Here is a 15800-nt window from a genome sequence, read left to right on the forward strand (position 1 = left end):
GTAGGGACAGTGTTGCTGAAAATGATTAATAGAAGATTACTGGAGAAGGACAGTACATGGAGAGTGCAGACAGAGTGCATGGAGACGAACGCTGCCTCAGTTTTATTTATTTATTTATTTCTACATTTACTTATTCCTACATCACCCGTAAATGTATTTCAATAATATACCTATAAGATGCAAGCCTTTATTGTTTCGTTGCCAGCATGTCAACCAATAGCATCTGCTGCACCCCTTAGGGGGGCCAGGTCTTAATGATGACCATCCTCATCTTTTGCTGGCTTTACTTCTTCCAAATCATCCTTCATAGTCTCTATGTCCTAGAAAAGTCAGAAAGATGCCTGTCGGATCCGTCCTGCCGCAAGTGTGAAAGTACCCTAAAAAAGAGCACAGCCTGACAGATTTTGCCGGATCTAGCATTGCCGGATTCTGCAGTTCACCACTGGATCCCCATTGATTGTACTGAGGTCTAACAGTGATCCAGCTATTTTCCCGGCATAAATGCCAGGTTTTAGCCAAACAAAAACCATTGTAAGGGTACTTTCACACTAGCGTTGCTGATCCGTCTAAAAAATGCATTGCAATACCGGATCCGTCTCTCCGATGTCATCCAGAAAAACGGATCAGGTATTTATCTTTTTCACAGATTTAAAGGTCTGCGATTGCGCAGACCAGGAAACTGGATCCGTTTTTCCAGAACACTTGGAACCAGATCCGTCATTTATACATTTCAATGGAAATTAATCCGGCAAGTGTTCTGGAATTTTGGCCGGAGAAAATACCGCAGCATGCGGTAGCACATCGCTCATGCTTCTTGTGCCCCCTCTGCTAAAGCCTAATATAGCTCATCTATGCCAGACTTTAGAAAAGCAGGCCTGGTACAGGCAGGTGAAGTGATGTATGCCCCTGCCTATGCAGTTCTCAGTGTAAGGAAATCTATACTCCCATAGACAGCAGTATACAGGAGTATGGATTGCAAAGCAGCATTGGCACCAGAACTTCATGTGCCTATTTTGCTAGGAAAACTAGAAAAAATAATAATGTATATTACAAATAAGCTTTGTATCACATGTACAATATGTTTTAATAAAGTGAAATTGAAAGTTTAAGTACACTTTAAAGCAACAAAAAAGGATTTTGAAACTCATGCCAGCACCATCTCTGTCGCTGTCCGTGCGTGGACTCATTCCATCCCATAGGTATAACATCCAAGAAAAAAAGATGTCCAGCACAGGAAATAAAATCTTGATGCTTTGATGTAGGAATAATTAACATTTAATCTCCACAGTTCAAGGATAACGTATATCCAACGTGTTTCGATGAGAAGGTCTTAGTCATGGCATATGTATTATGTGAAGAGTAGACATCAGATATAAATGTGAAAGTTAGATGTGCTTTGGGCCAATTACGAACAAGCATTAATCACACACCAGATTAAATCATCCTGAAGTTGATAATTCTTTGATTGTATCAAATTAACCCTTTAATACACAAAATAATGGAATGGATTTTAGATCCACTACATTTTATTGGCTCATTACTGAATATAAAAAGGTGAGAGGAAATGAAAGCAGGCAACCACTGAGGAAGAAGTGTGACACTTCGAAATGCGTCTGGAGATGAGACCTGCTCACCAATTTGAATATGCACCCAAAGATTAACCCCTGCCAACAACTGGATACATCCAGGAATCTCCGCACTCTCCCCCACATCAGCAATATACAAAGGCGTGAGGAAACCATCTGTCCTAACAACTAGTGATCTCGTGATACGCTGTACAATGCTACTACAGTGGGAGGCGGTGAATAAGACGGAAGAAAAGGAGGCAGAGGGACCTAACATCTTTGGGGAAAATAAGGTACCTTAAGAATTATATCAGTTAGGCACGTGGGACGCCAAGCTAGCCAACTGGTAAACACCAAACTGATACACAGTATTCAAATATACTGGATTGAATCATTGCACCATGCCACACTATTTTCCATACAAATGAGCAAACATTATATGGACTGAGATCAATAACTTTATATGAAATAGCAAGAGTCTGTGTGCTGTAATAATAAGATTTACCAATCTGTAGATACTGTGTGATAATTAAGAGACGCTAACTAACAAACACATACCAGCAGCACGTGTACACCGAGGAACATCACCATCTGGTGGTAAATAGATGCAACTACATGCCTTACACAGAAAGTATTTGAATCTGAAAGCTGCTAAAGACTCTAGTGGTCAAGAAAAAGACTGCACTACTTCTTATTTTTTATATATTTTTGTATATTTTTTACTTTTAACCTAGAGGTTATTTATTTTGAATTCTTGCATGCATTTTATATCGTGTCAATCAAATACATTTTTTATAGTATCAATCAAATATATTTATTTAAATTATATCAGATACCCCTACTCCTTTGCTCTCTGGTGCACGAATGATGTGAGTGCCTGACTAGCAATTATCATTACAAACACAAAATATGTCTCCATAATCCAACAAGATGAATCTATAAAATAAAAAAATAAAAGATTAAATAAGATGGAAAAGCGGTGTACACATATGTCCTTCAAATTTTCTGAAGAAAACTCCCTCTATTATACATGATGACAATTAAAATGGATATAAATATATATCCTATACCAAAATTATGTTAATAAACAGCTCTTCCAAATTAACGGATGATCATATTAGATGGTCAAAACAAATATTATTGTATATTGCATTCTTATCATTGACTATAGCCCAATCCATGTTCGGAGCCTAAAATATCAAAAATATAGGTTACGGTGACCGGGCGATAACACTGGGGTACAGAGAGAGTTGTTGCTATTCCATATAATTATATCTGATAATATATATATATTCACTGACTTAAAGACATATCAGGCTAGGGCTAGATGTGTGTAAACTTTTCATACACTATGAACTACATAGCAAATTGTACATTGTTTGATGTACTGACTATCTTGGATGTACAGTAGTGTTGTAACATGTCTGTTGGGCTTCCTAATATGTGCCTAGCAATAGATGTTGACTCATATTGGCAGTAGGTAATGTTGTAACCTTCGAAGAAAATGAGTTTTTGATGTTTTAAAAGTGTTGATAGCACTAGGTTGGGGCTCACATAAACAGTACAAACCAAACATTTATACAGTTTTTATTCTCAGGATTACTGTGAATCAGGGTCGTAGCTAGAAATGCATGGGCCCCATAGCAAAAAAAAATTATGGGCCCCCCCCCCCTCTGTGCCATCCACAGATCCCCCTCCCCTAAATAGTGCCATCCACAGATCCCCCTCCCCTAAATAGTGCCATCAACAGATCCCCCTCCCCTAAATAGTGCCATCCACAGATCCCCCCTCCCCTAAATAGTGCCATCCACAGATCCTCCTCCCCTAAACAGTGCCATCCACAGATCCCTCTCCCCTAAACAGTGCCATACACAGATCCCCCCTCCCCTAAATAGTGCCATCCACAGATCCCCCTCCCCTAAATAGTGCCATCCACAGATCCCCCCTCCCCTAAATAGTGCCATCAACAGATCCCCCCTCCCCTAAATAGTGCCATACACAGATCCCCCCTCCCCTAAATAGTGCCATTAACAGATCCCCCCTCCCCTAAATAGTGCCATCCACAGATCCCCCCTCCCCTAAATAGTGCCATCCACAGATCCCCCTCCCCTAAATAGTGCCATCCACAGATCCCCCCTCCCCTAAATAGTGCCATCCACAGATCCTCCTCCCCTAAACAGTGCCATCCACAGATCCCTCTCCCCTAAACAGTGCCATACACAGATCCCCCCTCCCCTAAATAGTGCCATCCACAGATCCCGCTCCCCTAAATAGTGCCATCCACAGATCCCCCCTCCCCTAAATAGTGCCATCAACAGATCCCCCCTCCCCTAAATAGTGCCATACACAGATCCCCCCTCCCCTAAATAGTGCCATCAACAGATCCCCCCTCCCCTAAATAGTGCCATCCACAGATCCCCCCTCCCCTAAATAGTGCCATCCACAGATCCCCCTCCCCTAAATAGTGCCATCCACAGATCCCCCCTCCCCTAAATAGTGCCATCCACAGATCCCCCTCCCCTAAATAGTGCCATCCACAGATCCCTCTCCCCTAAATAGTGCCATCCACAGATCCCCCCTCCCCTAAATAGTGCCATACACAGATCCCCCCTCCCCTAAATAGTGCCATCCACAGATCCCTCTCCCCTAAATAGTGCCATCCACAGATCCCCCTCCCCTAAATAGTGCCATCCACAGATCCCTCTCCCCTAAATAGTGCCATCAACAGATCCCCCCTCCCCTAAATAGTGCCATACACAGATCCCCCCTCCCCTAAATAGTGCCATCAACAGATCCCCCCTCCCCTAAATAGTGCCATTCACAGATCCCCCCTCCCCTAAATAGTGCCATCCACAGATCCCTCTCCCCTAAATAGTGCCATCCACAGATCCCTCTCCCCTAAATAGTGCCATCCACAGATCCCCCTCCCCTAAATAGTGCCATCCACAGATCTCTCTCCCCTAAATAGTGCCATCCACAGATCCCTCTCCCCTAAATAGTGCCATCCACAGATCCCCCTCCCCTAAATAGTGCCATCCACAGATCCCTCTCCCCTAAATAGTGCCATCAACAGATCCCCCCTCCCCTAAATAGTGCCATACACAGATCCCCCCTCCCCTAAATAGTGCCATCATCAGATCCCCCCTCCCCTAAATAGTGCCATCCACAGATCCCCCCTCCCCTAAATAGTGCCATCCACAGATCCCTCTCCCCTAAATAGTGCCATCCACAGATCCCTCTCCCCTAAATAGTGCCATCCACAGATCCCCCTCCCCTAAATAGTGCCATCCACAGATCTCTCTCCCCTAAATAGTGCCATCCACAGATCCCCCTCCCCTAAATAGTGCCATACACAGATCCCCCTCCCCTAAATAGTGCCATCCACAGATCTCTCTCCCCTAAATAGTGCCATCCACAGATCCCCCTCCCCTAAATAGTGCCATCCACAGATCCCCCTCCCCTAAATAGTGCCATACACAGATCCCCCTCCCCTAAATAGTGCCATACACAGATCCCCCTCCCCTAAACAGTGCCATCCACAGTATCAGGTGCCTCTCCCCCCCCCCCATGTGCCAGTATCAGGTCAGGTGCCAACCCCCCCCCCCCCCCCAGGTGCCAGTATCAGGTCAGGTGCCAACCCCTCTCCCCCCATGTGCCAGTATCAAGTGCCCCCCGCTCCCCCCATGGCAGTAACAGTCGGGTATTAAAAAAAAAAAAATAAACACTTCTACTTACCTCCATGTCAGCGATGCGATGCAGCCTCTTCCTGTATGTCCATATATGGAGTCACTGCTTGTATTTCAGAAAAGGTTTCTGCTGGGATTCGAACCCACGACCTCCTGTATCAGAGGCAGAGCATCTAACCACAAGACCATAACAGCTGCCTTGCTGCTGACTGAAAAATTATGAGACTTCTACTGTTATAGCTGGCTAAGTGTACATCTATACACATGACAGCTGCTCATATATAGAGATATAGCAGAGCTGAGTGTCCTGGGATAGCTGTCACATAGAGATATAGCAGTGCTGGGTGTGTTGGGGCAGCTGTCATATGTATAGATGTACACTTAGCCAGCTATAACAGTAGAAGTGTCAAATTTTTTCAGTTAGTTGCAATGCCTCCTTTATGGCTGTGAGGGTTAATGCTTTGCCTCTGATACACTGATACATTGGAGGTTGTGGGTTCGAATCCCAGAGACTCATCAGGAGACTTTAGAATACAGTAAGATTAGAGCACATTAGCGAGGGGGCCTGAACATTAAGACCGCTGCTGTGAAAGGGGCCCTGAACAGTAAGACATCGATATTTAACTAACTTGAAAATAAACTGTCGGGCAGCTGCTTCCCCGGTAGTTACGCCACCTCCTGGCTGCCTGTGTGTAGTGTCTGTGTGTGTTAATAAAAAAATTTGAATGCAGTCGGACGGGCCCCATAGCCACTGCTATGGTTGCTATGGTGATCCCTGTGAATGTAAAACATGTGGTGAGCTCTTTGTTTTCTGCATTCAGCTGCTGTACAAACCCTGCCCTCTGCTCTGTGTGGCATCTGTAGAATCCAACCAGAAGACCTTTTTAGCTGTCACTCATAGCACAGTGAAGGGTCAGTTCACATTCAATTTCCGCCTCAAACGTACTTGCAGAAGCAGAATCTGGCAGAAAAAAACTTTAAATCAGTTCAATGGGTGTTTAGCTGCAGTACTCCAGCATGGCCTCTACCCAGTGGATGTAGCCTTCTGCTTTCATCTACATCTATTGTTGTGTTTAAACCCCCACCAATTTGATATTGACGACCGAGGAAACATATTTATACACAGGGATATTAAAACTTTTCAAACTCTACAGCAAAAGTTTGGTGTTTTGTTACACAGTTTTGCTGAATCTGTGGGTGTAGAACTACGGTGTTAAACAACAAATAGAATTTTGGGCTCCTAAAGATATTTTCCTGGCAGTCCCCTGGTTTTAACCCTTTAACCCCTGTACAGGGATCTGGACTTCACTGCATGGGAACCACCAGGTCGCTATCTCCTGGAGTAGTCTATGTGTGGTGATTGATATCTTACCCACAGAGTTCAGTGAAACCAATGCAGGGCACCGAGGGGTCAGACAAAAATCATGCGACGAGTTCAGGGCAAGCAGTGAACATGCTTTATGGAAAACATTTTGAGGTCAGGGCAGACAGTAAAGGTTCAATACAAAGGTCATGCACAGGGCAGGGGTAGGTCAGCATCCAATAAGCAGAGAGAGATCGTTACACAGGCAGACAATATAGTGCACACCATTGCAGGAACTAGCAAAATAAGAACCTTATTGCTCGGAAGACAATGGAATGCGGGTCTGGACCGTTGGAGGAGGTGAGCAAAGCTGCAGTGGCTACAATCCACTGCTGTAACAATTTTTTTTTTTTTTATTATTATTATTTACAGATTAAACATTCCTCAATGGGCACCAAGAAGAAAGATAGAATTAGAAGTTGGACCTTTATGGAATTGCTGAAACACTTTCAACGTGTGTCCATAGAAGGTTTAATTTTCAAAATGTATTTTGTAATTAAATGTAATTTTAAATAGTAGTTCAGAGGTAATATTAAATGAGTATTACTGTGGTGTCAGAGCACCAATGATTGGATAACCTATTATGAGTTCATTCTGAATAATTCTGATACTAGATATTTATTTTATATATATATATATATATATATATATAGTCGATAGAAATGGGTTTGGGAATGATGGCAGCAAAAAACAATAGATGATATTGTTTTAAGTCTTAGATTGATAGCCTTCAAACAAGACTAGGCCCATATCTCTACTTCCTACAGAGTATGAGAAATTATGGGTTAAAGCATCTCGTACTCCTTCAGCTGGCTTTGATCACAGCCAAACTGGAAATGTAGGGACACACAAACAGATTATTTTCTAAAAACAAGTGTTTTAATTTTGTAACATAATATAAGAGAAACAAAATACATTTTCATCATCATAATCACACTTACCCATAAAATATCATATTACTAGGGTTGAGCAAACCCGAACTGTAAAGTTTAGGATTTTTAGACCCCGGACCCGAACCCGAACATTTCAGTAAAAGTTCGGGTTCGGTGTTCGGCGCTTTCTTGGCGCTTTTTGAAAGGCTGCAGAGCAGCCAATCTACAAGCGTTTAACTCTGTGCCCTTCACCACAGCCATGCCTACTAATGGCAGTGCAGCATGTGACCCAGCTTCTATATAAGCTGGAGTCGCGTAGCGCTGCACGTCACTCTGCAGTTTTTTGTTTTTTTGTTTTGTTTTTTATAATCTTTATTGTTATTAGAAAAATTCATTACAATCTTTAACAGTATTAATTAATTTTACATTATAAAACCGCTTAAATTCAGTTTACATATTACCCAGGGAAGAGGGAAAAAAAAGGGGGGGAACTATGCCTAGTATGTTCCGCCTTACCTCTCACCTTTCCCCCCCCCGCCCCGAAACATCTCCCGATTATTAATCATTTCAACCACTTCTGCCACAGTCTAGTAAATCAAATTTTTTTCTTAATCGATACCAAATGGAATTCCTCTCTGGCAATCGAGACTCTAACAAGGTTCTCCCATTCCTTAACCGTAGGTGACACACTACCTCCCCAATGTCCAATGATGCACTTCCTAGCCTGAAATAGGAGTTTAGCTGCTATTTCTCGATGATTTAAGTTGTCTATCCCATCCATCACCCCAAAAATGCATGTTTAAAACTCTACCGGGATTCTAAACCCATGATGTGCCTCTATTCTTTTGTTTACCTTCCGCCAAAAGTCTTGGATCTCTATACATGTCCAAAGTATATGGACATCATCCGCTCCTATCTGCCCATATTTTTTGCAGCTAAATTCTTTGGATTTATAAAATTTCATCAAGATTTTAGGGGAATAGTATAATCGATATAATGTTGAATTGGGTAACCCTATGGGAGAAGTTATGTGAAACCCCATTTTTTGCCTGTATCACCCTCTCCCAAAACTATATCTGTTGAGAATTAAAAACTTTTTGCCATTTATACATTAGACAATTAACTGATGTAACAGACATTCATATATCCTAGACACCAGTTTCTTACCCGCTGTTAATTTAGATATATTAGCTATAGGTTGTGGGTGAGTAGGTAATTGTGTTCCCTTTCCAAGCGACACCTGCAAGGCTTGTTTCAGTTGTAAATAAAAGAAGCTCAGATCTCTATTTCCAATTCCGCACTAATTTATAAGGTCTGAATATGTAATTATATCTCTGCTGTTACTAGTGTAGGGAGAGGATGCTGCTGGTGATTTCAGGGAGAGAATCTTTGTTCAGAACGTGAATCTAACTCAGCGATCGACATACATTTAGTTTTGTGGATGCGGGGCACAATCTTTTTACCCTGCCCTGAGCCCAGTGACCGAAAAAAAAATAACTTTTATCCGTCTGTTAGTTAGGTGGGCGGCGGCGGCCATTTTAGGCAAGCTCAGTGCACCAGCACTGCATCTGAGCTTTTGTGACATTGAAATCCAATCTTGGAAAACTGCACTAATAATCTGGTTGTAAAAAAATCACCCTTTTTTGGCAATATACATCTGGTGCATTTGCAGGATTAGTCCATGTGCAATTTAAGCTAGAAATACAGCCATAATTTTCTGGGTTTTTTAAAACACCCTTTTTGTGCAAAATACACTATTTTACATCACTAGCTGCATCTGGACGTGTGAAATTCAAATGTTATATACAGCTTTCATATTCTGTTAGTAAAAAAACACTTTTTTGCAATATACAACATCTGGATTAGTCAGTGTGCAATTTAAGCTAGAAATACAGCCATAATTTTCTGGGTTTTTAAAAACACTTTTTTGTTTTGCCAAAATCCACTATTTTACAGAACTGCAAGTGTGAAATTCAAGTTTTAATATATACAGCTTTCATATTCTGTTAGTAAAAGAACACTCTTTTTGGCAATATACAACATCTGGATTAGTTAGTGTGCAATTTAAGCTAGAAATACATCCATAATTTTCTGGGTTTTTAAAAACACACTTTTTTGCCAAAATACACAATTCACAGCCCTTGCAGCATCAGCATGTGTGAAATTCAAGGGTTATATACTGCTGTCATATTCTGCTATTAAACAAACACCCGTTTGGGGGAAAAAAGTTTACTTTGCAGCCTTTGCTGCATATGTCATTGTGAGATACACACTTTAGATGCTGGTGGTTCTATTAAGGTATTTGAAATACAGCCATTTTGGGCACAAATCTTTAATTGCGGCCTAGTGTGGGTCAGGGCGTGTGAGATACACCATTTATATACAGGGGTTATATTCAATTATTTGAAATATAGCGATTTTGGGCATAAATCTTTAATTGCAGCCTAGTGTGGGTCAGGGCGTGTGAGATACACAATTTATATACAGGGGTTATATTCAGTTAATTGAAATACAGCTATTTTGGGCACAAATCTTTCATTGCGGCCCAGTGTGGTCAGGGCGTGTGAGATACACCCTTTATATACAGGGGTTATATTCTTCTATTAATAAAACAACCTTTTTTGGGCAAAATACACAATTGTTGCGCCCTTGCAGTATCAAGACTTTTGAAATTCCAGGGTTATATACTGCTGTCCTATTCAGTTATTAAACAAACACCCGTTTGGGGAAAAAAAGTTTATTTTGCTGCCTTTACTGCATATGTCATTGTGAGAAACATACTTTAGATACTGTGGTTCTATTCAGGTATTTGAAATACAGCCATTTTGGGCACAAATCTTTAATTGCGGCCTAGTGTGGGTCAGGGCGTGTGAAATACACACTTTAGATACTGTGCTTTTATTCAGGTAATTGAATTACAACCATTTTGGGCAAACAAATTTAATTGAGGCCTAGTCTGGATCAGGGCGTGTGAGATACACCCTGTACATACTGTCGTCCTATTCTGCTATTAATTAAACACCCATTTAGGGCAAGATCCCAAATTTGAGAAATATGAGGAGAGCATCAAATAAGGGATGTGGCCCAGGTCGTGGTACTGCTGGTGGAGCTCCTGTTGCAGTGAGAGAACGTGGTCGATCTGTGCCAGCTACACGCACAAGTGAAACCCCCTACTCAGGTGCGAGTAGGCGACAGAACCTGCAGCGGTATTTGGTTGGGCCTAATGCGGCCCTACGAATGGTGAGGCCTGAACAAGTATAGGCGATAGTAGATTGGGTTGCTGACAGTGCCTCCAGTTCCTTCACATTGTCTCCTACCCAGTCTCCTGCTAAAAGATCAGAGTTGGCACCTGCAGCCCATGTCCATCAGTCTTTCATCTCACCCCCTTGCAAATCAGCCAAGCAGTCTGAGCCCCAAGTCATGCAGTAGTCTCTTCTGCTTTTTGATGACTCTGTTAGCAGGGTTTCCTAGGGCCATCCACCTAGCCCTGCCCCAGAAGTGGAAGAGATTGAGTGCACCGATGCCCAACCACTTTTCTTTCAAGATGAGTACATGGGAGGACCATCGCAGCACGTCTCGGATGATGACGAAACACAGGTGCCAACTGCTGGGGTTTTCAAAAGTGTGCAGACCGACAAGAAGGGCAGGGGTGAAGACTGGGTGGAAGATGATGTGGAGGACGATGAGGTCCTCGACCCCACATGGAATCAAGGTCATGTGAGTGACCTATGTAATTCGGAGGAAGAGGCGGTGGTCGCACAGAGCCACCAGCACAGCAGAAGAGGGAGCAGGGTGCAAACGCGGAGCGGCCGTCCTCCAGACAGTATGCCTGCTACTGCCCACCGCAGAAAGGGACCGAGCACACCAAAGCCAGCTCTAAGAGGTTCCCTGGTGTGGCAGTTCTTCAGACAATGTGCTGACGACAAGACACGAGTGGTTTGCACACTGTGCAATCAGAGCCTGAAGCGAGGCATAAACGTTCTCAACCTGAGCACAGCCTGCATGACCAGGCATTTAAGTGTTAAGCACGAGCTGCAGTGGAGTAGACACCTCAAAAACCAAGAAAGGTCTATGGCTCCTCCTGCTTCCTCTTCTGCTGCAGTCTCGGCCTCTTTATCCACCTCTGGAGTGACAGTGCCACCTGCCACCCCGCAAACAGAGGATCTTCCAGCAACACCACCACCTGGGTCACCCAGCATCTCCACAATGTCCCACGGAAGCGTTCTGCTCTCCATCTCCCAAACACTGGAGAGGAAGAGGAAGTACCCCCCTACCCACCCACGATCCCTAGCCCTGAATGCCAGCATTTCTAAATTACTGGCCTTTGAAATGCTGTCATTCCATCTGGTGGAGACGGATAGTTTTAAAGGCCTTATGGCGGTGGCTGTTCCACAGTACGTCGTGCCCAGCCGCCACTACTTTTCCAGGTGAGCCATCCCTTCCCTGCATAACCAAGTAGGGGACAAAATCAGGTGTGCACTGCGCAACGCCATCTGCGGCAAGGTGCACCTTATAGAGATGTCCCGAACTATTCGCTGGCGAACATCGCTTGTTCGCATTCGCCGCGGCGGGCGAACATATGCGATGTTCGGTCCGCCCCCTATACGTCATCATTGAGCAAACTTTGACCCTGTACCTCACAGTCAGCAGACACATTCCAGCCAATCAGCATACCCTCCTTCCCAGACCCTCCCACCTCCTATCAGAAAGCAAGGACAGCATCCATCTTAGATTCATTCTGAAGCTGCAGTGTTAATTAGAGCAGGGAGAATGCTGCTGCTGCTGAATTATAGGGAAATCGTTAGCTAGGCCAGTGTTTTGTGTCCACTCCAGTCCTCAAAGACTCATCTGCTGTAAGGACAGCGTCCTGACAGCACCCCAAAAAGCCTTTTTTTTAAATATATATATATATATATATATATATGTCGCGGCCAAAAGTTTTGAGAATTACATAAATATTGGAAAAGTTGCTGCTTAAGTTTTTATAATAGCAATTTGCATATACTCCAGAATGTTATGAAGAGTGATCAGATGAATTGCATAGTCCTTCTTTGCCATGAAAATTAACTTAATCCCCAAAAAAACTTTCCACTGCATTTCATTACTGTCATTAAAGGACCTGCTGAGATCATTTCAGTAATCGTCTTGTTAACTCAGGTGAGAATGTTGACGAGCACAAGGCTGGAGATCATTATGTCAGGCTGATTGGGTTAAAATGGCAGACTTGACATGTTAAAAGGAGGGTGATGCTTGAAATCATTGTTCTTCCATTTTTAACCATGGTGACCTGCAAAGAAACGCGTTGAGCCATCATTGCGTTGCATACAAATGGCTTCACAGGCAAGGATATTGTGGCTACTAAGATTACACCTCAATCAACAATTTATAGGATCATTAAGAACTTCAAGGAAAGAGGTTCAATTCTTGTTAAGGCTTCAGGGCGTCCAAGAAAGTCCAGCAAGCGCCAGGATCGTCTCCTAAAGAGGATTCAGCTGCGGGATCGGAGTGCAACCAGTGCAGAGCTTACTCAGGAATGGCAGCAGGCAGGTGTGAGCGCATCTGCACGCACAGTGAGGCGAAGTCTTTTGGAAGATGGCCTGGTGTCAAGAAGGCCAGCAAAGAAGCCACTTCTCTAAAAAAAAAACATCAGGGACAGATTGATCTTCTGCAGAAAGTATGGTGAATGGACTGCTGAGGACTGGGGCAAAGTCATATTCTCTGATGAAGCCTCTTTCCGATTGTTTGGGGCATCTGGAAAAAGGCTTGTCCGGAGAAGAAAAGGTGAGTGCTACCATCAGTCCTGTGTCATGCCAACAGTAAAGCATCCTGAGACCATTCATGTGTGGGGTTGCTTCTCATCCAAGGGAGTGGGCTCACTCACAATTTTGCCCAAAAACACAGCCATGAATAAAGAATGGTACCAAAACACCCTCCAACAGCAACTTCTTCCAACAATCCAACAACAGTATGGTGAAGAACAATGCATTTTCCAGCACAATGGAGCACCGTTCCATAAGGCAAAAGTGATAACTAAGTGGCTCGGGGACCAAAACGTTGACATTTTGGGTCCATGGCCTGGAAACTCCACAGATCTTAATACCATTGAGAACTTGTGGTCAATCCTCAAGAGGCGGGTGGACAAACAAACCCACTAATTCTGACAAACTCCAAGAAGTGATTATGAAAGAATGGGTTGCTATCAGTCAGAAATTGGCCCAGAAGTTGATTGAGAGCATGCCCAGTCGAATTGCAGAGGTCCTGAAAAAGAAGGGCCAACACTGCAAATACTGACTCTTTGCATAAATGTCATGTAATTGTCGATAAAAGCCTTTGAAACGTATGAAGTGTGTGTAATTATATTTCAGTACATCACAGAAACAACTGAAACAAAGATCTAAAAGCAGTTTAGCAGCAAACTTTGTGAAAACTAATATTTGTGTAATTCTCAAAACTTTTGGCCACGACTGTATATACACTGCGTGCAGAATTATTAGGCAAATGAGTATTTTGACCACATCATCCTCTTTATGCATGTTGTCTTACTCCAAGCTGTATAGGCTCGAAAGCCTACTACCAATTAAGCATATTAGGTGATGTGCATCTCTATAATGAGAAGGGGTGTGGTCTAATGACATCAACACCCTATATTAGGTGTGCATAATTATTAGGCAACTTCCTTTCCTTTGGCAAAATGGGTCAAAAGAAGGACTTGACAGGCTCAGAAAAGTCAAAAATAGTGAGATATCTTGCAGAGGGATGCAGCACTCTTAAAATTGCAAAGCTTCTGAAGCGTGATCATCGAACAATCAAGCGTTTCATTCAAAATAGTCAACAGGGTCGCAAGAAGCGTGTGGAAAAACCAAGGCGCAAAATAACTGCCCATGAACTGAGAAAAGTCAAGCGTGCAGCTACCAAGATGCCACTTGCCACCAGTTTGGCCATATTTCAGAGCTGCAACATCACTGGAGTGCCCAAAAGCACAAGGTGTGCAATACTCAGAGACATGGCCAAGGTAAGAAAGGCTGAAAGACGACCACCACTGAACAAGACACACAAGCTGAAACGTCAAGACTGGGCCAAGAAATATTTCAAGACTGATTTTTCTAAGGTTTTATGGACTGATGAAATGAGAGTGAGTCTTAATGGGCCAGATGGATGGGCCCATGGCTGGATTGGTAAAGGGCAGAGAGCTCCAGTCCGACTCAGACGCCAGCAATGTGGAAGTGGAGTACTGGTTTGGGCTGGTATCATCAAAGATGAGCTTGTGGGGCCTTTTCGGGTTGAGGATGGAGTCAAGCTCAACTCCCAGTCCTACTGCCAGTTTCTGGAAGACACCTTCTTCAAGCAGTGGTACAGGAAGAAGTCTGCCTCCTTCAAGAAAAACATGATTTTCATGCAGGACAATGCTCCATCACAGGCGTCCAAGTACTCCACAGCGTGGCTGGCAAGAAAGGGTATAAAAGAAGAAAATCTAATGACATGACCTCCTTGTTCACCTGATCTGAACCCCATTGAGAACCTGTGGTCCATCATCAAATGTGAGATTTACAAGGAGGGAAAACAGTACACCTCTCTGAACAGTGTCTGGGAGGCTGTGGTTGCTGCTGCACGCAATGTTGATGGTGAACAGATCAAAACACTGACAGAATCCATGGATGGCAGGCTTTTGAGTGTCCTTGCAAAGAAAGGTGGCTATATTGGTCACTGATTTGTTTTTGTTTTGTTTTTGAATGTCAGAAATGTATATTTGTGAATGTTGAGATGTTATATTGGTTTCACTGGTAAAAATAAATAATTGAAATGGGTATATATTTGTTTTTTGTTAAGTTGCCTAATAATTATGCACAGTAATAGTCACCTGCACACACAGATATCCCCCTAAAATAGCTAAAACTAAAAACAAACTAAAAACTACTTCCAAAAATATTCAGCTTTGATATTAATGAGTTTTTTGGGTTCATTGAGAACATGGTTGTTGTTCAATAATAAAATTAATCCTCAAAAATACAACTTGCCTAATAATTCTGCACTCCCTGTATATATATTGCAGTTGCCTGCCCGTGTGTGAGAGGCCACAGGCCCACAGACTGTACTGTGTGCACACCACTCATATCGGGTGGCACAGTACCTTGCAGATAAAAAAGTAATTTCATTTTTACACTTTAAAATAATTGCAGTTGCCTGCCAGTGTGTGTCAGGCCCACTGACTGTACTGTGCCCACTGCCAGTGCCCACCACTCATCGGGTGGCACAGTACCTTGCAGATAAAAAAGTAATTACATTTTTTCTCTGTAATATAATTGCAGTTGCCTGC

This window comes from Bufo bufo, chromosome 4 (genome assembly GCF_905171765.1).
Source record: "Bufo bufo chromosome 4, aBufBuf1.1, whole genome shotgun sequence".
In the NCBI taxonomy this organism is placed as follows: domain Eukaryota; kingdom Metazoa; phylum Chordata; class Amphibia; order Anura; family Bufonidae; genus Bufo; species Bufo bufo.